Here is a 26472-nt window from a genome sequence, read left to right on the forward strand (position 1 = left end):
ACTATTGATAGAAGAGTATTTTGAAACTATAATATGATTCATATGTGCTAAATAACTAGTAGAAGTCAGTGTCACTGACAACCTCAAATTAGACACACTGAACATTCAAATCTCAAACTTGACTTAAAGATTCTTTTCTCTTACTGCCACAAAGAGTCAGTAGTGAGACCCACTCTTCTCCCAAACTGTGTCTTAATGAACGTGAGGACCACAAAACAAAAAAAAAAAAAAAAGAAGAAGAATAGTTGGACTGTGTAACACAATTAAAAGATTCTGAGTAAGTTAAAGGATGAAATGTTTTGAGCCCAAACTAATCTATGATGGCCTGGGAAAGTGTGAAGACCTTGGAGGGCAAAAGACAGGATCCAGATGCAGTGCCATCTCTGCCTAACTAAAGCCTGAGGCTCTCGGGGCTCCATTTTCTCATCTCTAAAATTATGATGAAGGAAAGAGGATATCAGATGAATTCCAAGGTCCCTTTCTGCAGTAGAATTCTATTCTGTTCTACAAAGACTATTCTAGGATGACTTTGCAGAAAAAGATAAAACCCAGTCCTTGCAGGAAAATGAGGCGAGACCTAACAAGAGCTATCAGACTCGTGATGCAGGCATTCTATTTGAAATTGGAAATCCCTCCTGAAATTCAATTGTTACAATTTTTCAGGCAATCAGTACTTAGTGTTTTCCGGTAAGTCATTGCGATGACCTTGGAAAATGGAGAAAGACATGATTTCTAAAATCTGTTATTTCATCAATTTCTAGAGCTATTACCAAGGTCAGTATCAGATCACACTCCAGAATATACAGATTCTAATAATGAATCTCTTTTCACTGACCTAGGGTTTCCTCTGCCCCACCCCTCCACCTTAGGTCCTCTGTTAGGGCTTTTAAGACGTCTGGAAACACCTCTTAGTTAATCAGTCGCTGGGTCAGCAACGGCAATCAAATGTGTTGAGTGTTTCAAAGCCCCCTGCAAATCAAGATCACATTGACCACAAGGCTCTGACTTCATTGCACCTTAGTCTATACCACTTGCAAAAAGATGTGAGTTCCACATATGGAAAGAAATGGGAAATAGGAATATCAATCATTCTTCTTTCCCCTTTCCTCTATTTACCCCACTCCAATTCCTCCCCCTTTTCTTCTATTTCGAATTGGATTCTGTGTAAGAATCACTCCTTTAGTAAGTTCTTTCCACTTTTCCAGAACCCAGCTAAGACCATAAGTTGTTTTTCTCATAGGCTGAACACTGCTACCAGCCTGTGCCAGAAGGACCATCTCTCTGTTAACCTTTTTCAGCCCTTGATGATTTCCAAACAATTCTATCTGAGGATAAGTAGTGACCTCTATTGAATAAATAACTATAGATTTGTAAACATCATTTGAGGTATGATTTTTTTAAGTCTGTAATGAAGTGATTATTTTTTTTATTTTTTTATTGTTATGTCAATCACCATATATTACATCATTAGTTTTTGGTGCAGTGTTCCATGATTCATTGTTTGTTCATAACACCCAGTGCTCCATGCAGAACGTGCCCTCCTCAATACCCATCACCAGGCTAACCCATCCCCCTACCCCCCTCCCCTCTAGAACCCTCAGTTTGTTTTTCAGAGTCCATCATCTCTCATGGTTCGTCTCCCCCTCTGACATACTCCCCTTTTCTTCCTCTCCTGTTGTCTTCTTCTTTTTCTTTTTTCTTAAATATGTTGCGTTATTTGTTTCAGAAGTACAGAACTGTGATTCAACAGTCTTGCCACAATTCACAGCGATCACCGTAGCACATACCCTCCCCAATGTCTATCATCCAGCCACCCCATCCCTCCCACCCCCAACCACTCCAGTAACACTCAGTTTCTTTCCTGAGATTAAGAATTCCTCATATCAGTGAGGTCATGTGATACATGTTTTTCTCTGATTGACTTATTTTACTCAGCATAACACCCTCCAGTTCCATCCATGTCGTTGCAAATGGCGAGATCTCATTCCTTTTGATGGCTGCATAATATTCCATTGTGTATATATACCACATCTTCTTTATCCATTCATCTGTTGATGGGCATCTTGGCTCTTTCCACAGTTTGGCTATTGTGGACATTGCTGCTATAAACATTGGGGTACACGTACCCCTTCGGGTCCCTACATTTGTATCTTTGTGGTAAATACCAGTAGTGCAATTGCTGGATCGAACGGTAGCTCTAATTTCAACTGTTTGAGGAACCTCCATACTGTTTTCCAGAGTGGTTGCACCAGCTTGCATTCCCACCAACAGTGGAGGAGGGTTCCCCTTTCTCCACATCCCCCCCCAACATCTGTCGTTTCCTGACTTGTTAATTTTAGCCATTCTGATGGGTGTGAGGTGGTATCTCATTGAGGTTTTGATTTGGATTTCCCTGATGCCGAGTGATGTTGAGCACTTTTTCATGTGCCTGTTGGCCATTTGGATGTCTTCTCTGGAGAAATGTCTGTTCATGTCTTCTGCCCATTTCTTGATTGGATTATTTGTTCTTTGGGGGTTGAGTTTGATAAGTTCTTTATAGATTTTGGATACTAGCCCTTTATCTGATATGTCATTTGCAAATATTTTCTCCCATTCTGTCGGTTGTCTTTTGGTTTTGTGGACTGTTTCTTTTGCTGTGCAAAAGCTTTTTATCTTGATGAAATCCCAATAGCTCATTTTTGCCCTGGCTTCCCGTGCCTTTGGCGATGTTTCTAGGAAGAAGTTGCTGCGGCTAAGGTCGAAAAGGTTGCTACCTGTGTTCTCCTTTAGGATTTGGATGGACTCCTGTCTCACGTTTAGGTCTTTCAACCATTTGGAGTCTATTTTTGTGTGTGGTGTAAGGAAATGGTCCAGTTTCATTCTTCTGCATGTGGCTGTCCAATTTTGTAATGAAGTGATTATTAAAGTTTTCAGTTCAGTATGTGTGTTCCATTCTCTTTCAATCTTGCACTCATTTGGTCTTCCTGATCTTTAAAAAAATTAATTCCATCTGTGGTTAATTCTGAAACTGCTTCATGGAGTTTCCCATTCAAGGTGCACCTTGATTGACAAGCAACACCTTCATTTGAAATATCTACCCTTGTACTTTCAATTTAGGGCTTATATTTGAAACCACTGCTTGGATTCTCTGCTAGACACATCTTTATTCACAAAGCTTGGCAATCGCTTGAGTCTCTCAAGCTCAGTTTCAGCCTTTCTGAGAATATCCCCAACCCACAAAGCATATATTTAAAGTCTTATAACACCAGATACCCCTCTAAATGTAAAGGAAACCCATCCACATGCTTTCTGTTACTGCTATAGTAGTACAAAAATATTAATTTTGATAATTCAGTGCTTTTGTTGAAGAGTCACATTTTTATGCTTATTTTAGTCAGTTTTTGCTGAAGAAGTGAACCTCAAACATTTACTTCTACCCCAAACCACGTGATGGCTGCTGGTTGGCTAAGATTCTGCTCCAGGCAGTGGACCTAGCTGTAGGTCTGCTGGTATTCTCATTCCGAGGTCCAAGTTGAAGGAGCAGCTCCTGTCTGGGACATGTTGTTGGCATAAGGACAGAAGTATAAGAGTCTGAGGCAAGTTATAAAACTATATCTAAAACTTCTGCTCAAACATAGCATGTAGCATATCATCTCATATTCCTTTGGCCAAAGCACATCATATGCTGAAACCAAAAGTCCATGTGCTAGGGATATAAAATGCTCTTACAGGAAACAGATGAGTGAAAAATCAAGAACTTTTAATCAAATCTACCACATCCAGCCTCTGATAAAGCTTTAACACCAACTTACTTTTCAGATGTTTCTTGGAAAGACTGTATGTATATATAATTTTCACTTGAATGCTATAGGCTATTTCATTTTACATAAACACTCCATCCCATTCACTCTTTTTTTGAAGAATCTGCCACTACTTTTTATTTCATAGAATATTAACACACGGAAAAAAAGTCTCATGAGAAGCCAAATTCATAATGAATTTCTTCACTTTACAATATTCAGACATGATAGGTGATTCTTCCTGTTGAGGTGTGTTTGACCTGAAATGGCATTTAGCTTCAAAGTGGAGAAAATACATGTTGCCTTGTAAATTCTCACAAGTCTACAGCGTTTTTCAAACTGTATAAATCCTTTTAAAAAATAAAAACAACAAAAAAACCTTAGTACATCGACAGTAATGACTTATAATTATTATTGTAATGTTACTTAAATGTACAAAGTAAATATTAAAAGCATAAAACTTGGGGTGCCTGGGCGACTCAGTCGGTTAAGCATCTGCCTTCAGCTGTGGTCATGATCCCAGGGTCCTGGGATCGAGCCCCACATCAAAGAACTCTGCTCAGCGGGGAGTCTGCTTCTCCCTCTTCCTCTCACCCCGTTCGTGCTCTCTCTCTCTCTTTCTCAAATAAATAAATAAAATCTTGAAAAAAACTAAAAGCATAAAACTTAATTGACTTTCAGTCATGGCAGCACGAAGAAGGCAGTGCATCCTCTCCCCAAAAGCAAATATAAAACCAAAAATATCAAAACAGCCATTTTAAGGCTCTGAGGGTTGACCAAGGGCAAAAGCAAACTATGAGGTGTTTATTCATGAATTTGGTAAGAAAACCGAAAGTCTGCGGTCTTTTTGCCTGAAGTAGCTTTCTTCCCACTCACCGCTTGCTCAATCGGTGCATTGGTTTAGGAGGGCAGGGCTGGCAGTGAACACCACCGGCTTCTGCCAGACGAAGAAGACCTCATTTGGAGTGGAGGACAAAAGCTCATGCCAAACAGCATTATTACTGAAATTAGCAAGCTAGTAGGAAACAAGTGTGGAAAACCCATGGCTCTACTAGCCTGAGGTCCCTCTTGGGGCAAGCAGTGGACTAGTCTCAAATTTAATGGGGACGGTCTGGAAATGAAAGATCCATAGGCAAGCTAGAGAACCTCTCCACAGATTCCTGGACAACTGAGGAATGACATGCACATGCAGGGGAGACAAAAAAGGATTTGGTGGGAAGTAAAAACTGAGGAAGACTTGGGGTGTCTCTGGTGGCTCAGTCAGTAGAGCATGTGACTCAACCTCAGGGTTGTGAGTTCCAGCCCCACATTGGGCATGGAGCGTACTTAACAAAAAAAAAAAAAAAAAAAAAAAAGCTGAGGAAGAATTGAAAAATGCCTGAGTCCATTGTCAGAGGATGGAGTTTTTATAGGTTTGTTGTATTTGAGCATAACCTCCACTGAAAGCATTGCCTGACCCTTAACTATGATGACTCAGGGGAAACCTCTAGGAAATCAAACTAAAAAATAAATATAAGAATAATAATTAAAAAAAAAAAAACCTGAGCAGAGGGGCACCTGCGTGGCTCAGTCAGTTAAGCCTCTGCCCTCTGCTCACATCATGATCCCGGAGTCCCTGGATGGAGCCCCATATGGGCTCCCTGCTCAGCAGGAGTCTGCTTCTCCCTCTTCCCCCCCCCCCATGCTCTCTCTCTCTCTCTCTCTCTCACTGTCTCTCAAATAAATAAATAAAATCTTAAAAACAAACAAACAAAAAAACCTGAGAAGAGATATCAGCAGCCACAGACCATGAGGGAGACAGATCCTGTAAGTTAGGTTCAGGCAAGTTACTGGAAAAAATCCATCAGGAGGGAAAAATCAGAATCTGGAGTTGCTGTAACATATTATCCAAAATGTTCATTTTCAATAACAACCAAAAATGGAGACGTGCAAAGAAATAGTAAAATCTAATCTTTACTATGGAAAAAAAAATCAGTCAGTAGAAACAAACTGTGAGTGGGCCCAAACGTTGGTTTCAGCAGACAGAAAACTTCAAAGCAGCTATTTAAAATATGTTTTAAAACAGAAAGAAAGCCATGTTTAAAGACTGAAATAAACTGTTCAACAAATAGAGAATCTCAAGAGAAACAGAAAATACAAGAAAGAACCAAATGAAGTCGAAAAGTACAATAACTGAAGTGAAAAATTCACTAGGTGGATTCAACAATATCAGCAGATTAGAGATCATACAAGAAAGCATCAGTGAAGATGAAGATAAATCAAGAGAAATTATCTTATCTGAAGAGCACAGAGGAAAAAAAGATTAAAGAAAAATAAGCAGAACTTCAGACATCTGTGGGACAATATCACGTGTACCAAAGAATGTGTAATGAGAGCCCCATAAAGGGCCAGGAAGTTTATCTGAAGAAATAATGGCTGAAACCTTCCCACATTTGATGAAAAACATTTCGGATCCAAAGGCAACAAATCTCAGGTAGGGTAAACACAAAGAGATCTGTATCTAGGCTTGTCATAGTTAAACTGCTGAAGCTAAAGATGGAGAAATTTTTGAAAACAGCAAAAGAAAAACAATTTATAGGAATGCTGGAACAGCAATATAATTTATGGCTAACTTCACATCAGAAACAATGGAGGCCAGTGGCATTTGGAGGATATATTCAAAATGCCTAAAGAAAATAAACTATAAACCAAGAATTCTATATCCAGGAAAACTATCCTTCAAAACTGAATATCACTTAGCAATTTTTAAAAAGCAACTATTGATACATGCAGTGATCTGGGTGAATATCCAGTTAATTGAACTGAGTGGAGGAAAAAAAAAAGCCAATCCCAGAGGATTATATACTGCATGATTTTATTTATATGACATTGTTAAAATAACAAAATTATAGAAATGGAGACCACAGGTGCCTGGCTGGCTTAGTTGGTGGAGCATGCAACTCTTGCTCTTGGGGTTGTGAGTTCGAGCCCCAGGTGGAGTATAGGGGTTACTTTAAAACAGAAGAAAGGAAGGAAGAAATGAAGGAAGGAAGGAAGGAAGGAAAGAAGGAAGGAAGGAAGGAAGGAAGGAAGGAAAGGAGGGGAGGGAAGGAAGGAGGAAGGGAGGAATGGAACCCAGATTAATAACCACTGCTAGGCATTAAGAAGGGAAGTTATGGGAGGTAAGTGGGTGTGGCTGTAAAAAGGCAACTGATTGGGGGGCATCCTTGTATCTAAGGAAATGTTCTGTATCTTGACTGTATCCACGTTAATATCCTAGTTGAGCTATAGTACTAGAGTTTCGCAAATGTTACCAGTTGGGGGAAACTAGATAAAGGCTACACAAGAACCTCTCTATATTATTGTATTGTATTACTGCCTGTGAATCTACAGTTATCTCAAAATAAAAAGTTTAATTTTAAAAATTGTGTGTAAAAATAAACATATACATTTTTTAAAAGATTTATTTTTAGGGGCACCTGAGTGGCTCAGTCAGTTAAGCATCTGCCTTCAGCTCAGGTCATGATCTTGGGGTCCTAGAATCGAGCCCAGTATGGGGCTCCCTGCTCAGCAGGGAGTCTGCTTCTTCCTCTCTCTCTGCCCCTCCCCCCTCTTATGCTCTCTCTCTCTCTCTCTCTCTCTCTCTGTGTCTCAAATAAATCAATAAAATCTTTAAAAAAAAGATTTCATTTTTAGGTAATCTCTACACCCAATGTGGGGCTCGAACTCACAACCCTGAAATCAAGAGTCACATGCTCCACTAATAGCCCACCAGGCACCCCTAAACATATACATATTTTTTTTAAAGATTTTATCTATTTGACAGAGAGAGACACAGCGGGAGAGGGAACACAAACGGGGGAATGGGAGAGAAGCAGGCTTCCTGCAAGAGCAGGGAGCCCGATGTGGGGCTCGATCCGAGGACCCTGGGACCATGACCTGAGCTGAAGGCAGCCGCTTAACAACTGAGCCACCCAGTTGCCCCAACATATACATATTTTAAACTTAATGGGACACCTGCATGGCTCAGTTGGTTGAGCTTTAGACTCTTGATTTCAGTTCAGGTCATGATCTCAGGGTTGTGAGATCAAGCCCTGAGTCCAGCTCCATGCTCAGCAGGGAGTCTGCTTGAGATTCTCTGCCTCTGTCCCTCCCCGCCCCTCTCTTTCAAATAAATATATAAATCTTAAAAAAACAAATGGATGGACCAATCAAAAGACAGACTGGCAAGAAAACAATACAAATGTCTGGTGCGTAAACAAAATGTGTTTTATCTAAACAACATGAACTTATTCAGCCATAGACATGAAACAAACTACTGATACATGTTATGAGATGTATGAATGTCAAAAGCATTGTGCTAAATGAAAGAAGCCAGATGCAAAAGATTCCATGTACAAGAAATTTCCAGAAAAGGAAACTATCTAGAGACCAGTAGATAAGTGATTGCCTGGAGCTGGAGGTGGGAGCAGGGATTGACTTCACATGGGCAGAAAAGAACTTGTCAGGGAAATTAAAATGCTCTAAAACTGGGTTATGGTGATGGTTGCACAACTGTAGAAATTTACTAAAAAGTCATTGAACTGCACACTGGTTGACTTTTATGGCATATAAGTTATACTTCAATAAAACTGTTTACAGAATTAAATGTAAACTCCCAATGCTTATACTTGGAAAACGTACTCATGAAATTATTAACCCCAAGGTTATTTACAAATTAAGCCTAGGTCAAACTGCTAAACAAATAAACTCAACATTTCCAGAATATAACTGATTCATAGATACCATCTAATAAAATATTTTTCTTAAATATTATTTAATCATTTATACTAATGCCACCAGTTGATATGCATAAAGACAAGATCAACTCAAAAAAGTCCTCTCTCACTGTGAATGTGGCTGTTATTGATCCAGCACAGGTTTTTCGTTCGTTTGTTTTTATTTATTTAACAGAATGAGAGAGCACAAGCAGGCGGAGCAGCAAAGGGAGAGGGAGAAGCAGGCTCCCCACTGAGCAGGGAGCCCAGTGCAGGACCCTGGAATCATGACCTGAGCCGAAGGCAGACACTTAACCGACTGAGCCACCCAGGCACCTCTGGTGCAGGTTTTTTTAAGGCGACAAGGTCTGGACTACAGTATGCCCTGTGGCAATTCAATTCTCTAATCACTTTTCTCCTTCCAAACTACTGCAAAACTTTTCTTTACACAATTGGACCATAATGTGATTTGGCTTTACTTGGTGCCTAGATGTCATTCACTAGAATGTAAGCTCCACAGGGCCAGAGATTTTTGTGATTCACTGCTGTGTCCCCAAAGCTGAGAACAGTGCATGGCATATGGCAGATATCAAAAGAGTGAATGAATGAATTTACACAGAAAGACCACTTTTGGAGTGCCTGGCAGGCTCAGTCAGAAAAGCATGTGACTCTTGATCTCAGGGTCGTGAGTTCAAGCCCCATGTGAGATGCAGAGATTACTTAAATAAGTGAAACTTAAAAAAAAAAGACCACTTCTATTATGTGTTGGTACTTCACAACATGACTCTGAATCACTATATCATTTTCAAATGATAGTATCATAGTCAGGAAATAAGAAATTAACATCTTATTCTATGAAAATGATTTTCAACTGCAAATTATCACTGCAGAAAAGAAGAGGTGTGTTTCATTTTGTTCTATCTTTAAATCTAGTAAGAGTTATATAATGGTAGTTGTGATGAATGTTATCATCTTGACATTAGGATGTATAGTGGAGCTGGACATGCTTACCAATACATTTAAAACTAAAGTCTTTGGTGGATCACTGAGCATCAAAAAAATATAGATGAAGTCTTCCTCTGTTCTAAAACTGTTTGTCAGTACTGTTTTTCAGACTGTTTCCCCACCAGACAGTAAATGTATCAGATAATTTGAGGTATGCTCATATTAATTTTTAAACTAGCACCTAATTAAAAACTAAAATTAAAAATTCTCCTACAGAACTCACAAATGCTAAGAACATGTCCTGTGGATCTCAGTTTAAAAGGCACTGGCCTAAATCATTATGCATTTCACCTGGTAGTGTTTCCGAGTTTCATGAGTATATTTCATTAGTGTCCCCACTAAAAGCATGAAATAGTGCTTCAGCAAATTATTCTGTTGGGAAGGGTATTTTACATATTAAGTTTTTTATTGAAAACACCTGCTTTTAAATATTTTTCAGGCCCAACTCATTCCTGCTGTCTTTTATGATGGCAAATTCTGAAATCTCAGCCGAGTATTCCTTCAAATGCTGAAGCAGTTTCTTGGCTGGGGGTGTGGGGTGGCTGCACTCTGGGGAGGGAGACAGGGAAGTAAAGACAGTTCACCAGCAACCTTCTGGCCTACTCCCTGGCAGAGGCAATGGCAACCATTTGGGAAAGAAGGCTAGTTAGGGGTACTCCTAATTTCCCCCCACAGAATGTCAGCTTTGACACCTTTGCATGTGGAGGTCTTACACACATGGAATTCACTCCCTCCATTCACTGATATAAACCAGTGCCTCCTGTAGGTTGTACACTGTGTTAGCTGTTGGGGTTACAGATACGAACAAGACAGAGTCCCTGCATGAGGGAGCTCACGTAATCAGGTAAAGAGATAAATTAAGTATCGCAATGCAGTGTGGTAAGTTCTGACATCCGACAGAGATGCCTTCGGAAGGGCAGAGGAGAAACATCCAAGCAGCTCGAGATCCAAGAATGCTCCCTTGATGAAGGATGGGTTGACCAGGGGGTGGAGAGAAGTGAGATCAAGAAGGCAGATGTTGCAAGAAGAGAGCAATTTGAGTAAAGGCACTAAGGCAGGAGAGAACTAAGGAGGTTGGAATTGAAAGGGAGGTGTGTCTATTTTCTTATTCATTCTCTCATCCATCCATCCATCCATCCATCCTCTGACAAACCCTCATTAATTATCTCTCACATTCCAGAGGCTGGGCTAAGTAGTGTAGATTCAAACCCTATTAAGATTTGACCCCTATTGCTCTAGAGAACCAGGATCCAACCTAAGGAAACGCAGGACCTCCCATCCATTTCTCAATCTGCTCAATTCTCTCCATCTCTACCACCGGGCTAGCCTGTGTTACCCACCACCTCTTGCCCGAACCATGACGACAGTAGCCACATTGTTGTTCTCCTTGCTTTCACCCTCTCCTGTTTATCCTTCACACTGAGGGCAGCATACTTTTCGAAAGGCAAATCTGATTCTGCCATTGCCTCTGCTCATAACACTTCCATGGCCTCTCGCTGCTTTGAGACTAAAGGCAAAATGCCTTAGCATGTCCCTGCCTGGTGTTCTACCAGCTCTTGGACCAGCCTCTCCAGCCTCAACTTCTGCTTTCTCTCTCACTCGCTTCCCTAGCCACACGGACCTTCTTTGTGTCCTTGCTCTCACTAGGTCCCTCCCTTCTGCCAAATGGCCTTTCACATGCTGTTCCCTGTGCATGGAATGCCATTTGAGAAATTTACCCTTCCTCAGCCTTAAGAGCTCAGTGTAACTCACATTTCTTTTTCTGCAAAGAAGCCTTTACTGATGTCTTAGATCTCCTCACACTCCCTCATGGTCTCTCATTTGCCCCATTTATCACTGTTTAACCATAGATCTATTTATGTGACTGTTCGAATAAGGCCTATTTCCCTCACCACACAGTAAGTGTATATTTTTCCCCACTACTGAAAACAACTCCTAATTCAGTGCTCAATAAATATTTACCAGATGAATGAATGAATGAACACATATGGTGTGGCAGGTTGCACTTTCCAAAAATGGCCGCCGTATCTCCCATCCCACAGGCTTTCTTAATGTGTGGTTTCAAGGCGCCTCCTGGTGAGAGGTGGGAACTATGTTTCCTCCTCTTGAATCCGGGCAGCCTGTGATCATAGCAGAAGTGATGCCGCGTGATGCAGAAGCAGAAGTGATTCTAGCCCATGAAAGGCAACAGCCTGTGCCTGGTTCTTTTGAGATTTTTGTTCTTGGAACTCAGCCACCAAGCCATGAGGAAGTCCAAAGAGCCCATAAGATGAAGAACTGAGCCCTTCATTCCACAGCCCGGGCTGAACTCCCAGCTGACGCCAGTGCCATCTTGCAGCGATGTTTTTGAGCCATCTTGCACGTGGATCCTCCAGCCGCCGGCTGAGCCGTCCCACTAGCACAATGTGGAGCAGGGATAAACCACCTCTGCAAAGACCTCCCTGCAGATACATGCTTGCTACTGTTTGAAGCCATGAAATTGGGATGGTTTGTTACACAGCAAGAGATAACTGGAATATACAGTAAAAGAGATTCTTACGTAACTGACAAGATATCCAGATTAGGTTGTCAAGATCACTAAATCTTGAATATCTGGTCACTCACAAAAATGCTTTTCAATCAACCATTTTAATAATTGAATAGAACAGAAGAAACCGGGGCACCTGGGTGGCTCAGCTGGTTAAGCGTCTGCCTTCGGCTCAGGTCATGATCCTGGGGTCCTGGGATCGAGCCCGCCTCAGGCTCCTTGCTCAGCGGGGAGTCTACTCTCCCTCTGACTTTCCATCTGCCTGTGCTCTCTCTTCCTCAAATAAATAAATAAAATTTTTAAAACTAGAAAAAAAAAAAGAGGAAAAATGCCAAATCTTGAATCTAGCTACCTGGGTTTGAATGCTGGCTTATCATTTGTTAACTGTGTTCCTGTAGCCAAATTACTCATTCTTTCCAAGGCTCAGTTTCTTTTAGCTGTACAATGGGTACAAAATGGTACCCCTTCTGGAGGTGTGCCAAGAAGATTAAGAGGGATAATCCACGTGAAGCACTGAAGAGAGGCATGGCCTTAGGTAGTGCTCAGTAAATACCAACTCTTCCATTATATCCATCATGACTCATTGCTTCCAGTTTCATCTTACTTGGCCAATCTCTGCACGACCTTTATAGAATGATAATGTTATGAAACAACCTTGAAAGAAAGGAGTCAGTTTATAATTTTTAAGACCACCTCCCACCATATCAAATCATTCCCCTTCCCCCTTCTCTTGTCTTCATGTTTGTTGCAATTTTGTTTTAAGTTTACCAGGTGAAGAACAACCCTAGCTCTCACTCTAGTAACTTAGAGAACCAGAATATCATTTACAAAATTAAGACCACAGGACAACGAGTGATACTATAGTGTGTTCAACAAATTCCCAGAAATGCCTACCTTACTTCCAGGGAATTTTTTAACAAAATTTCAAGTAAATCCAGATGAATAACTGTTTAAATGTGATCATAAGAATGTTTTCCCAGTGAGGTTAAAGGAAGAATAATGCAGTATGTTTCCTTTTTCAAAGCCCTTATCTACATAATGCTGTGGAATTCACTACATTAAAGCATAACTCATATAATAAAATATAAAAATGGATTAACACAACTGAAGACTCGGGGCACCTGGGTTGCTCTGTTGCTTAAGCGTCCGGCTCTTGATTTTGGCTCAGGTCATGATCTCAGGGTCATGAGATGGAGCTCCGCATCAGGCTCCATGCTCTGCGGGAAGTCTGCTTGAGATTCTTTCTCTCTCTCCCCCTGCCCCTTCTCAAATTCACACTCATTCGCTCACTCTCTCCCTCTCTCTCTCTCTCTAAATAAGTAAATAAATCTTTTTTTAAAAAGTCTTAAAAAAAAAAAGAAACTGAAGACTCAAAATCAACTATGCTGGCAAATCAAATAGATTCTAGACAAGGAGGAAATTCTCTTCAACTCCACTGTGTGATCCAGGCCTGCAATACAATATCAGTGTCAGAAAATTTGTTTATATATTAAAGTAAAAATTTGTTTATATTAAGGTGAAAACAAATTATGTTTACCCATGATGTGAACCTATAAAATTGTGGTTTTGCTACATGGATATTTTAACATGGGAATAAAATAGTGAGAATTACATTGATAATGAGTGGAGTATAATAAACAGTTTGCATACCTATTCTAGTACTATTCTAGATGCTTCACACAAATGGTCCTCTTCTATCTTCATGGCACTACCGTGTGGGAGACGAGATTACTGTTCCCATTTTATAGATGAGAAAACTCAAGTTTAGAGAAGTAAAGCAATTAGCAAAAGTAGGATTTTAACATATATCTCTCCAACTTCAGAGCCTTTCATTTTTTTAAAGATTTATTTGTTTTAGAGAGTGTGTGTGTGTGTGTGTGTGTGTGTGTATATATATATAAATTCTTAGCAATCAATAAGAAAGGACACTAAAAAAATGTGCAACTGGGTGTTGTAGGTGAGCGATGAATCACTAAATCCTACTCCCGAAACTAATATTACACTATATGTTAACTAACTGGAATTTATTTATTTTGTTATTTTTTTAAAATCAGAGTTTTTTTTTAAGATTTATTTATTTCAGAGAGAGAGTGAGAGAGAGTTGGGGGAGTGGCAGAGGGAGAGAAGAAGTGGACTCCCTGCTGAGTATGGAGCCTGAATCGGGGCTTGATCTCTTGACCAGGATGCTTAACTGACTGAGCCCCCAGATGCCCAACTAACTGGGATTTAAATAAAAACTTGAAACAACAACAACAACAACAAAATAAATAATAAATAAATAAACAAATAAATAAAATGGAAAAACAGAAAAATGTGCAAAAGCTTTGGCCAAGGCACTTCATAAGCGGATAACCAGTCAGTAGGTACCTGAAAACTGCCTGAGTCTTATTATTCATGAAGAACATGAATATCAAAACCATAGTGAGATACATCTGCACACCCACCAGTACGGTAAGTTTAAAAAGACAGACATAACCAAGTATTAGTGAAAATGAGAAGCATCTGGAAGTCTCATACACTGCTGCTGAGAGTGCAGTTTGGCAAAACCACTTTGGCGAAGTGGCAAACCGGTGTCTACTAAAGCCAAGCATTTGCCTACTTTGTGATCCAGCTAATCAAGTGGTTGGTCCCACAGCAACCAGGCTCTATCCTCTGGTTACCTAAAGGCTTTCCCAAAGTCACCTCGTTGACATAACAAAAGACACATGTACCACTCTGATCACAGGAAATTCCAAGAGTTTTAGGAGCTCCGTGCCAGGAATGGAGTCAAAGATCAAATATATATTTCTTATCATCAGTCACAGTATCGCTTCCTCACAAAAATATTGTTGATAAATGAAAACCAAACACAGGAGTGTATGTATGATTCTTTTTTCTTTTTCAAGATTTTATTTCTTTATTTGACAGAGAGAGACACAGCGAGAGAGGGAACACAAGCAGGGGGAGTGGGAGAGGGAGAAGCAGGCTTCCCGCTGAGCAGGGAGCCCGATGTGGGGATCGATCCCAGGACCCTGGGATCATGCCCCGAGCCGAAGGCAGACGCTTAAGGACTGAGCCACCCAGGTGCCCCTGTATGATTCTATTTACAGAATTAAAAGACAGGCAGAACCAATTGACAATGACAGAAAAGTGGCTCCCATAGAAGGTGGTAATGACTGAGAAGGGGTCTAAGGAAGGCTTCTCTTGTGCTGATAATAATATTCTATTTCTTTATCTGGGCAAAGGGCCCATGAGTGTGTTCACTTTGTAAACATTCGTCGAGCTCTACACAAAATATCTGTGCTTCTGTATACATGTTATACCTCAATTAAAAAAAAAAAGAGGGCAAGCAGCCTGACTCAAGTCTACACTCCTCATTCATAGCTATTAGCTGATGGTACATCAAAAAGATTTGCAAGTTGCCCAGTATCCCATTTTTTTATATTCATAGACATGACATACTTACACTCTATCTCGCTTACAAAACTGTGGTCAGAATAGGAGTTAAACTGAGGCTTGTCTCTTAGAAAACTTGCCGTTCTTTTTTTTTTTTAATATCCCCACGTTGTACTTATTTATTTTTAAGTAAGCTCCACACCGAACGTGGGCCTTGTACTCATGACCCTGAGATCAAGAATCACATGCTCTATCAACTAAGCCAGCCAGGCGTCCCCAGAGCTTGCCACTCTTAGTTGTGATTGAGAATGGGACCCAAGCAAGCATAATAAGCAGTGAGAGCAGGGGGTCTGCATAGGTGCAGGTCCTCCTGCCTCTCTGGCTTTCAGCCCAAAGCCTGTCCTCCACACTAGGGGACTCCTCCTCCAGAACGACTTCAGGGTGTGCGGCCCTGAGGGGCAGGGCTCTGCCTCGTGCTGCACGCTCGCTGGAAGTGAAGACCTTCTTACTGGGAGCATCATTCCAAGGGTGACTCCTGATTCTGAACTCTGGTGTTGACACTGCAATGACAGCACAGGAAAAAAAAATCCCTGACTCCCCATACCTTCTGGAATAAGGAATTTCCCCTCGTTAATACTAAGGCCCTCCTTGTCATTGACCTTTGATAACCGTGGCAATTCATAAATAGAGGAAACATTAATGAATTAAAAGCATTCCTTATTTTTTTAACTAATATTTGCACATTTTCTTAGTATCTTTCCAAATCTTTGCCTCTTTTATTCCTTTGACAGATGGTATCCCTTCCTGGATCATTCATTTCACTTGGTTTCCAGCTTTAGATTTACCTCACTTGTTATTGGACTTAGCAGGTGCAGCAACAACAACCAACAAGTGTGCCCACCCCACTTGCCTCTTAACTGAAAAGCTTCAAATAAATTTCTGAAATATGTATCATAAAAAAAATAAGCAGTGAGAGCAATAGAGGAGTGGTGTTTGAATAGTGCTTCCAAGCATTAACTGAGGAATAAAACACCAAATCAGGAATAGAAACAAAAGTTGAATAAAGTGGTTGAGAATTACAACTCTAAGAACTCCAATTTTTCTGTGAGTTTCAAATAGTGCTTGAAATATCTATAACTATAGGTCATGGACAGTATTTTAAGTATAATAATAATAAATTAATATTTGGAGTATTTAGTATGTCAGGTGCTTGTGCTAAGTGCTTTTTTAAAAAAATTTTTATTTGAGAGAGAGAGAGCACAAGCAGCGAGGAGGGTACAGGAAGAGTGGGAGGCAGACTCCACACTGAGCAGGGAGCCCGATGCGGGGCTCGATCCCAGGACCCTGGGATCATGACCTGAGCCTGAGGCAGACGCTCAACAGACAAAGCCACCCAGGTGCCCTGCTAAGGGCTTTTATACACATGATCTCGTTTAACCTTCACAACCGTCCTGTAAGAGGTATTATAATTATAGTCATCTCCCATTTTACAGATTAGGAATTTGAAATTTGGAAATATTAAGTAATTCACCCAAGATTACCCAGCAAAGAAGTGGTGGTGTTCGAATTTGAGCTTAGATCTCTCTGGCCCCAAATTTCACTATCTTAACCAGTATACCCTACTACCTATCCATTGTACCGTAGATAAGGTGTATGCTCATTGGAGATCAAGGTTGAGAATCTATATGTGAGTTTTGAAATAAGTGTGTCACAGTAAGTGTCATAAAGATGGAGCAAAATTCAACGCTTGAAACTACACGTGATGCTAGTCAGGTTTGCTATGCACAGACCATCAGTAAACCCAACCATACGCTGTATTGTTTTATTTTATGAGACCTAGATGCATTGTACATTCATCAAAGATGTCTCTACTCTCTTAACATTCATCAGCATGTTATTTGTTTAGAAACTCAAGGTTGTTGTATGAGTTAACTGAGACTAATTTATAAACATTATGGGTTTTACACATCATCTGGGACCATTCTTTACCATTTAGTGCCAGTACTAGGAAAGAGAGAAAGGAGACTCAGAGGCTGGAGGTTTACTTTCCCATATTACTGTTGCCATGACAACTCTTAGGCTCTTCTCTGATGAGCTGTTGTTATCATTCAAAAAAAAATTACTAAGTTCTGCATTTTTATTTTCTATCACTTTTAGTAGGTTTTATTTCTTATTTCTTATTGCCCATGACCAGACAAACTACAAGGCATGAATAATCATCTTAGTTGCTTTGGGATCACACTTATCAATTTGCATGATTCAAAAATTCTAAAAAACATAAAAATAATTATTGTGCTTTCAATTTAAATGTAAGATCTGTTATGGTTGAAGGGGTCCTAGTGTTGCCTTGGTTGGTTCTGAAAGATTATGGCAAAAGTCAATAGACCTCTGCATAAATGACCAGGACCAGGCTTTTCAGTCTAGTGAGCTGGACTGTAGACAGGGAGGTTGCCTATGTGAGTAGCAGAGTAAACTGTTGGGTGTGTCATGTTCCTGAAGGGAGTATGGATCTGCCCAGCCTACCCCAAAACATCTTTCCTGTTACTTGTCAGACATGGTGCCCGAAATGCCACCATTGGAGCTTTCTTTCTGTGAGTCTCAAAAGGTTTCCTTAAAAAAGATTTTTTTGGGGGGGGTGTGAAATACAAGATACATATTTAGAAGTGCAGAAACCATCAATGAAATTTAACGATGACAGTAATTAAGTGAACACCTGAGTAACTACCACTCAAATCAAGATATAAAACACTGATGGAACTTCTCCAAACCCTCCCTGTATCCCATTGATGTGGGAAACAAAGGCAGAGGAAAATTTATTAAATTTCTGTACTATCTACAGCCCATTGACAAGTCCTTGAAACAGGCAGGGTGACATTCCTCTAGGGACTCAACCGCCTTGATGTTAATACTTTGCTAAGGACAAAAGGCATTCTTAGCTCAACCCCCAGGATCCTGTAAGTCTACATTAGCATATAAAAATTCTTTTGGGGGCTCTTGGGTAGCCCAGTCCGTTAAGCTTCTGCCTTTGGTTCAGGTCATGATCCCAGGGTCCTGGGATGGAGCCCCGCATTGGGTTCCCTGCTCAGCAGGGAGCCTGCTTCTCCCTCTCCCTCTGCCTGCCACTCCCCATGCTTGTGCGCTCTCTCTCTGTCAAATACATAAATAATATCTTTTAAAAAAATCTTTTGGAAACTTCCTTTATCTCTACCCCCCAAGATACATGTTGGCAATCATCCCCCAAGCATATGACCCACTGATACACATCTGAAGGGTCTCATGACTCAGGTTTTATTAGACAGTCATAAATGACCCTTTCCCCACAATAGCCAGCCCCCTTAAGGTCCTGGAAACCTTGCTTCCAAAATTCCTTAGAGACTTGTGCTATCCCTAACCCCTTCCCAACTTGAAAGTATATAATGGGCCACGCCTCACGACCCCGCTGCAGCTCCTTCTGCCCACGGGTCCTGTCCCCATGCTGTAATAGAATCACCTTTTTGCACCAAAGACATCTCAAGAATTCTTTCTTGTCTGTTGGCTTTGAACCCTGACATCTTTTCCTACACCACCATAAATTCACAATTCACAACCCCTTCTTTCTTTCCCAGGTAATAGTGTTCTTATAGTTACAGTAATAAATTTATTTTCTTTATACTTTTACCTGCTATGTATGCATTCCTAAAGAATATGATTACATTTTGTCTATTTTTTAAAAAAACTATGTAAGTGGAATCATGCTGTAGATATTCTTCAATGTCTTGCTTCTTTTGCTAAGATTATAGGTAAGACTCATTTGGGTTGTGGCATTTAGCTACAGTTAACCCACTACTATTGTTCCCTTAGCATTTGGACTCTCTGAGCAACAGAAATTGACAAGAGGCCAAATTGACAAGAGGCCAAACAGGAGTTTCGGGCAGAGTGTTTTTTGGGTTTATGCTCCAGTACAAGAGAGACAGCACAAAAGAAAGAATCCTCAGGCTGTTTCCTAGGAGAGGTCAGGGAAAGTTTCTTAAAGAAACCTGGGTGGGTAAAGGATGATGTCTAAGCATGGAGAGGTGGGGATTTTTAGCACCTGTGCACTTATAAGTCTTGTTTCTTCATGCCTTGTGTGTCTAATTAACACGTACAAATTGTATCCCTGGATATGATTGTTAGTATTAGAATGAGGGGAAAAGTTGGTGAGAGTTTGGCTCTGGGGTCCAGCTTGGTGCAGACTGGCTTAGTTCGGCCCTGGCCAGTCTTTGTAGTCGAGACCCTCTTTTCAATAAGCATCCCGCCTCCATTCCTGCAAGGTATGCTACCCAAGGTCATGGAGTTTTAGCCATCGAGGAATGCTGGATATGGTGGCCGGGGTTGAGAGGACCCGAGTCCAGTCCCTGCTCTGTGTCATCACGCCTACATAGTATAGAGTTCATATAGTATTCCATTGTACTCTACTGGTGATGAACATTCAGGCTATATATTCTTCATCTTTTGAGTTGATCCTATGATCTTTCTAGTTCCATCTTTTGTTGTGATAAATTAATTGATTTTAATGTGAATCCAATCTCACATTCCTGGGTTTTGCAACTATTTTCATTTATTGAAATTAGCCTTATTTTTCCTTTTGCATACTATCCTTATTGAGTTTTGGGACCAAGGATTTGCTGTCCTCACAAAAAGGAGTTGGGAAACGTTCCCTCCTTCTATTCTCTGTAAGAGTTTGTACCAGATCAATTTCATCACCGAAATATTTCATTGTTGAATATTAGGTAGAATTTGCCGGCAAAGGACTTGATTTCTGTCCCCCTACCCCTGAGGCTGATGAATGCAAATGTAGGTTTCCTGGTATATTTTCTGACACGGGCAAATGTCCTCAGTCAGCATTAGTGCCTAGTGACTTTCCTTGCCTCTCTGGAATTAGGTTTCCTCTCAAAATTTGGCTGGCAGTTCCCCACTATTGTGTCAATTCTTCAGTGTTTAAAGTTAAATTATTAATATTCTTAATTTGTGTTTTATTTGTTTTCAAGTCTCAGGAAGGGGTATCTGAATAAATGTTTAATTCCAGAAAGAGTCCTCTTTAAATGCAAATGTGCTTGGGAGGGTAAACTCTTTGCATACCTGATCAATTCATTTGAGTTCATTGTGCTCCTGCCATGTTCCAGAGCTGAGCTAGATAGGGCTTATCAGACAAAGGTGAAGAAGGAAAGAAGGCTGTGGCCCGAGTAAAGAGGACAGACCATGGAAGTGACTCTTCGTCCTATGCTACACCAGCTCCAGCTTTTACTGGAAGAAGCACTAGGTGTTGTTGCTCTCCAGAGGCCTACTTGCATCATCATTTCAGGTCTGACTACAACGTAACTATAGTCCCTGATGCCACCTGCTGACCCCACTTCTGGTTCCACATCTTCTCTGGTCCAAATGCTGCCAACCAGCTCAGTTCCCATCTCTAGCACACCTTCAGTCTCTAGAGCGTCACAGTTCATCAGTCTCTGGAAACCATGAGGGCACCCAACCTTTGAACCTAAGAGAATTCCCTTCAAAAGTGAAGGGATTCAGGTGACATGACTTGGAAGAGTCATCGCCTGGTGCCGTGGGTATAGTAGACCACCCTGGCAACAACTCTGTATTTTGAAGGAGGGCACAGGCTCTCTGGGTCAGATTAATTTTCTGCATTATTGAGGAAATAATGACAAAGGATGCAGGGCTGATTGTTCCCACCATATTCTCATGTCATTCAGCAGTTCAGTCCCTACAAGATTGGATGAATGAATATAGACTACAGCGAACTCAAGCAAGGAAGAGCAACAGATCAGATGTGGTGTCTTTCCTGGGGCAGATTAATGCAGCCTAGGCACACAGTAGGCAGTCATTGATCTGGTGAGTGCATCCTTTTTCATCGCTCTCAGGAAGAAGAATCAGGAGTAGTTTATACTAATGTGGCACAGACAAGAGTATACACATTTATGTCTTGATCCAGGGCTATATTAACTTTCTTACCCTCTGTCACAGTCTGAAGGGCGTAGAACATCTGGACATTCTGCAGAACATCCCATTGGTCCACTATAGCAATGAGATCATGTTAATCAGACTGGGTTGAGCAAGAAAAGATAAGTATACTCACACTCCAGAGAGTAAGAGTTTGATGATAAAGTACAAAGTCTCGACTCCCTTCCATCAACTGGGGATGACTCTGAAGGAACATCCCAACTCCACCACTACCTGTGGCGTGAGCTGAGGCCTCTCTTGCAGCTTCATCACGGACCAGTTTCTCCTCAGTCGGGCTCTGCTTCTTTCCCTGCCTCACAAATGTTGTGTCATGGTGCACTCTGCAATAAACCTCCTGCATGCTAATATCCCAGAGTCTGTTTCATGCGGAACCCGAGCCTAAGATTATGACTAAGGTAAGATCTTCAAATAATGAGAGTCAGCAGCTGATATCAACCAGAGAAGTAGAGGATGGCAGATTCTGATGACTCAAAGTTCTGCGCTGGTGTTTGTGGGAAGGAGGAAAGAGGAAGAATGGTCTGCAAGGAGCAATGAGAGGCAACAACCACCTATAAGCCCAGTCGCACAGAGCGTGGGCAAGGAAGCAGCCTTCATTGGAAAGCACCAAAGCAGAAGCAGAGTCCTGATGGGATTGCCACCTTTGGGTGAGGGAAATGTTCAGAGAAGATTGAGATTTCCCTGATGATGGAGCATGAGTTTCAGAGAACTGGCTGGAAAAGAAGGAGTGAGATAAAATCTAAAAGGAGAATATGCCAAATTGTTTGGCGAGTGTGTGGGAGCAAAGATCACCTGGCATCTGGACTTCTGTCACTAACGTAAGCAGGGGTAAAGAACAGAATGAAATTAGCCCTGGGATTGTCAGAGCAGGGCAGGCCTGAGAGGCTGTGCCTGTGGGTGGGGAGGACAGGGGAGGGCATTGGCAGGCATGTTGGGGTCCCATTTTCTTCCACCAGAGTTCATGTGAAGGCTGGGATGGAATGGCTTAGACTGAGCATTAGACACTCTGCAGCTCTTCCATTCTGCACAGGGGAGAAGCAGCGGTGACTTCACTTAAAACTGGTAGCACATTTATGAGATCAGGTGAATGATTTTATTCTTTCTCACAAACATAACAATCAGTAACTGAGACATTTACTCCTCATCACAAAGATTTTCCCTTTCTAATTGCCAATATAGCATCAAATTAAAGATGTTTGGTTATAATAAGAAGCTTCAGAAATTGAAGTTGTCAAGCAAAAATATCCATGTTAATCTCAGCTCCATTAAACATACACACACAAAGGAAAAAAATGGTTATCTGCAAGTGGAAGGAATAAAATCATCAAGAAATAAAAACATATTCATGTTCATAAGAAGCTGAGATGAGGAATAGACATAGGAAGAAATAAGGAGTAAATTCAAAATATAATCCTGGTGCTTTTTTCTATAAGAGTGTTTACGTTTGTTATTTGGAAAACCATTTCTTCTGATAACTTCAATGACTATTGAACAAAATCTTTCCTTTTTGCCAAAAGAACTGATCAAATACCTATGGAGGAAAGACCTTAATTCTTTTTTGGGGGGGGGGTGTCTGTGGGGAAGTTTATTTATTTATTTATTTTTAATTTAATGGTATTTATTTATTTACTTATTTATTCTTATTATGTTCAGTTAGCCAACCTTAATTCTTTTTTTTTAAAGATTTTATTTGTTCCTTTGAGAGAGAGAGAGAGTGCACCCACGTGCACGAGCGAGTGTGGGGAGTTGCAGAAGGAGAGGGAGAAGCAGACTCCTCCCCGAGCAGGGAACCAGATGCAGGGCTCAATCCCACCAGGGATCCTGACCTGAGCCAAAGGCAGACACTTAACCAACTGAGCCACCCAGGTGCCCCAGAAAGACCTTAATTCTAAGCCCATCTTTTGCCCTGGGTAACCTGGGGGCAAAAATCATTGATGTATCAATTCATTCACAAAACAAGTATTTGTTTTGTACCTACTATATTCCAGGCACTGCACTTAGTCTTGACGATAAAGCTATGGAGGAGATGGAGATGCTCCTTTCCCTCAGAACTGGGGGTAAGTAGCTGGATAGGGACGAAGAGGCAACTACAGTTCAGCGTGATGGGGGCTAATGGAGAAAGCATGGGAGTTCTCCCTAAGCACACAGTAGGAATGAGTTAGTAAGATGAGTAGAAGGGTGTGTGAGGCAGAAGCAACAGCTCCTGAAAATGTAGGGGGGATCTCAGCAAAACAGACTTAAATATGTGATACGTGATGGGGGGGTGGGGAAGCAGCTAGAGTATTATTACCAGGGGAAATGGTTTCGTCTTTCCCTTGAGGATGGTGAGTCATTGATTTCATCTGCATTTTAGAAGGATCACTCAGACTACTGTGTGAAAAATATGGATTGGGGGGGAGGGACTTGAAGGGGAGAAGCAGTCTTTGCTTAATTTATTTTTATTTTATTTATTTAATTTATTTATTTTGACAGAGAGAGACACAGCAAGAGAGGGAACACAAGCAGGGGGAGTGGGAGAGGGAGAAGCAGGCTTCCCACGGAGCAGGGAGCCCGATTCCAGGCTTGATCCCAGGACCCTGGGACCATGACCTGAGCCGAAGGCAGAAGCTTAATGACTGAGCCACCCAGGTGCCCCAGTCTTTGCTTAATTTAAAACCAGGTGATTTTTAAGATGTTCCTTTCTACTACAAACGTTCCATGATTTGATGAGATAAACCATACAGGCATTCTGTAAGTAATCACTGGGTCATTCAAAACAGCTCCAGATTATCAAAAGGGCTAACATTTATTACAAGCCTACTGCAGAGCAGGACTTATTCTGGGTACTTTATATTAATCAACGAGTTTTAAAACCCATCATGATCTTATGACACATGTTCTATTATTGCCTCCACTTTACAGAGAAGGCAGCTGAGATGTAGTGAGGGTAATCAGTAAGTGGCAAATGTGGATTTGCTGCTAAGCAGTCAGGTTCCAGTGCCCAGACTTTACACCTTGGGATGGAAATATACTGACTGCTTTCCTTCCCATTATTCAGAAATTTCACGTCCTACAGGAAGTGTTTCCCAGGGGAAATGAGAAGGGCTCTTCCTTCATGACTAGGAGTGACAACCTGTAATCTGTACCCAAAGTTGGGAGGTATCCAAGTTGGAAAGTGGGACGATAATCGAGCTGATTTCCTTTAATGTCTGTGCTCAGAGACCAACATTGTTTTGTCATGAATAATAAAGATTTATAGCTTTCATTAAATCTCTTTCCCAATTCCACCACCACTAGATTTAAACTGATTAACCAATGCTTCCTCTTCTTGAGTAACAAAATTAGAGAAAGTGTAAGAAGCACTGTAAGCCTGTGATCATGTCCTTTATAAATCATTAGAGATGTCCTTTTTTTCTTAACTAAGTGTAATTATTCCTGATTTTCAACTGAATTGAAAGTGGACTACGTTGGGGCACCTGGGTGGCTCAGTTGGTTGGGCGTCTGCTTTCGGCTCGGGTGGTGATCTCATCAGCATCCTGGGATCGAGCCCTGCTTCGGGCTCCCTGCTCAGCGGGGAGTCTACCTCTCCCTCTCCTCCCTGCTCCTGCTCTCTCTCGCTATCTCTGTCTTTCTGTCTCCAATAAATAAATAAAATCTTTTAAAAAGAAGAAAAGAAAGTGGCCTACGTTAAGTAAATTCAATGTACAACAAACAGGAAGACACTTTGATATCCCAGGTTCGGTGGCCAAAAGTGTTGCCGGGTTTGTTAAAATTACTCTTAATGACAGTTTAAGAAAACCAATAGTTTCTAGGCATCCTGGTGCTTAAGGTGAATAAACTTTCCATCTTTGTGATTTTTCAGAAAAGAAATGGTCCCTGAAAATTGGGAGCCATTAATATACTAAGATATCAATTCAAAAAAACCACCTGTATTTTAAGCTAGCAGCAATGCTCCTGACACACTCCATACTTTAAATTCCTAACATGTGGATCCAGCTTGGGGAAAGTTATCTAAATGGTCTACATTGAAACTGTTTCTTATTTTATTAATTACTTTGATAAAACACTATTCAGGATCCTAAGAATCTATATTTTCCCTTTCCTTCTTGACTTTTGGTGTTCTCTCTCTCTCTCTCTCTCACTCTCCATCCTGGGTTATTTTATCCCACCATAGGGAACAGTGTTAGGAGTTTACACTTACAAAAACACACACATCACACCATATAGTGTCAGGACACTTCATATTTCCCTTTTAACAGAGGAATCAGAATGTAAAAGGCAGAGAGAACGTAAGGACATTTAAGTTAGGAAACTTACTAGTAGGTTGGTAAGAATGGAGGACGGGCCGTCTGTGCCGGGATAAAGATATCTGTGCTGCAGACGAGGGTAGAAAGTTATAATAAGAGGAACACCCTGAGAGGCTTTGCATGCCATGCAAATGATGCAAGCTTTGTTCTCTAGAGGATTGGGGGAGCCAGTGAAGACTTTCCAGTAGAGAAGACGCATTAGATGGGAGCTACGGAGGAAGACGGGTGGAGGTGGTAGTGAGAATGACTGGAGGGAGACCAACCAGAAGACTTGCAGTAGCCCAGGTAAAGGATGAAGATACCCCCAAAGTAAGACAGGGGTCAAAGTGGGAAAAGGAGAAGATAAATGATTCTAGAGGGTTTTTTTTTTTTAAGATTTTATTTATTTGAGTGAGAGAGAGAGAGAGAGAGAGCACAAGCAGAGGGGAGAGGCAGAGGGAGAGGGAGAAGCACCGAGCTGGGAGCCTTACACGGGGCTCGATCCCAGAACCTAGAGATCATGACCTGAGCCGAAGGCAGACACTCAACCATCTGAGTCATCCAGGGGCCCCTGACTCTAGCGTTTTAAAGGCAATGGAATTCTACGTGAGTGAGGCAGAGGAAAAAGTCTAAGGTGACTTGTAAATGACTTGCAGTTTGATGTTATACCTGCACTGAGAGAGAGTAAGGTCTAAGCTAGAGAAATCAATTAAGGCATTATTAACACAGCGATAGTAGGTGAAGAATGAACATTTAATGAGCACATACCATGTGGCAGACCCAAGATCATCTCTATGTGAAAT

The sequence above is a fragment of the Zalophus californianus genome, chromosome 12, assembly GCF_009762305.2.
Source record: "Zalophus californianus isolate mZalCal1 chromosome 12, mZalCal1.pri.v2, whole genome shotgun sequence".
Lineage (NCBI taxonomy): Eukaryota > Metazoa > Chordata > Mammalia > Carnivora > Otariidae > Zalophus > Zalophus californianus.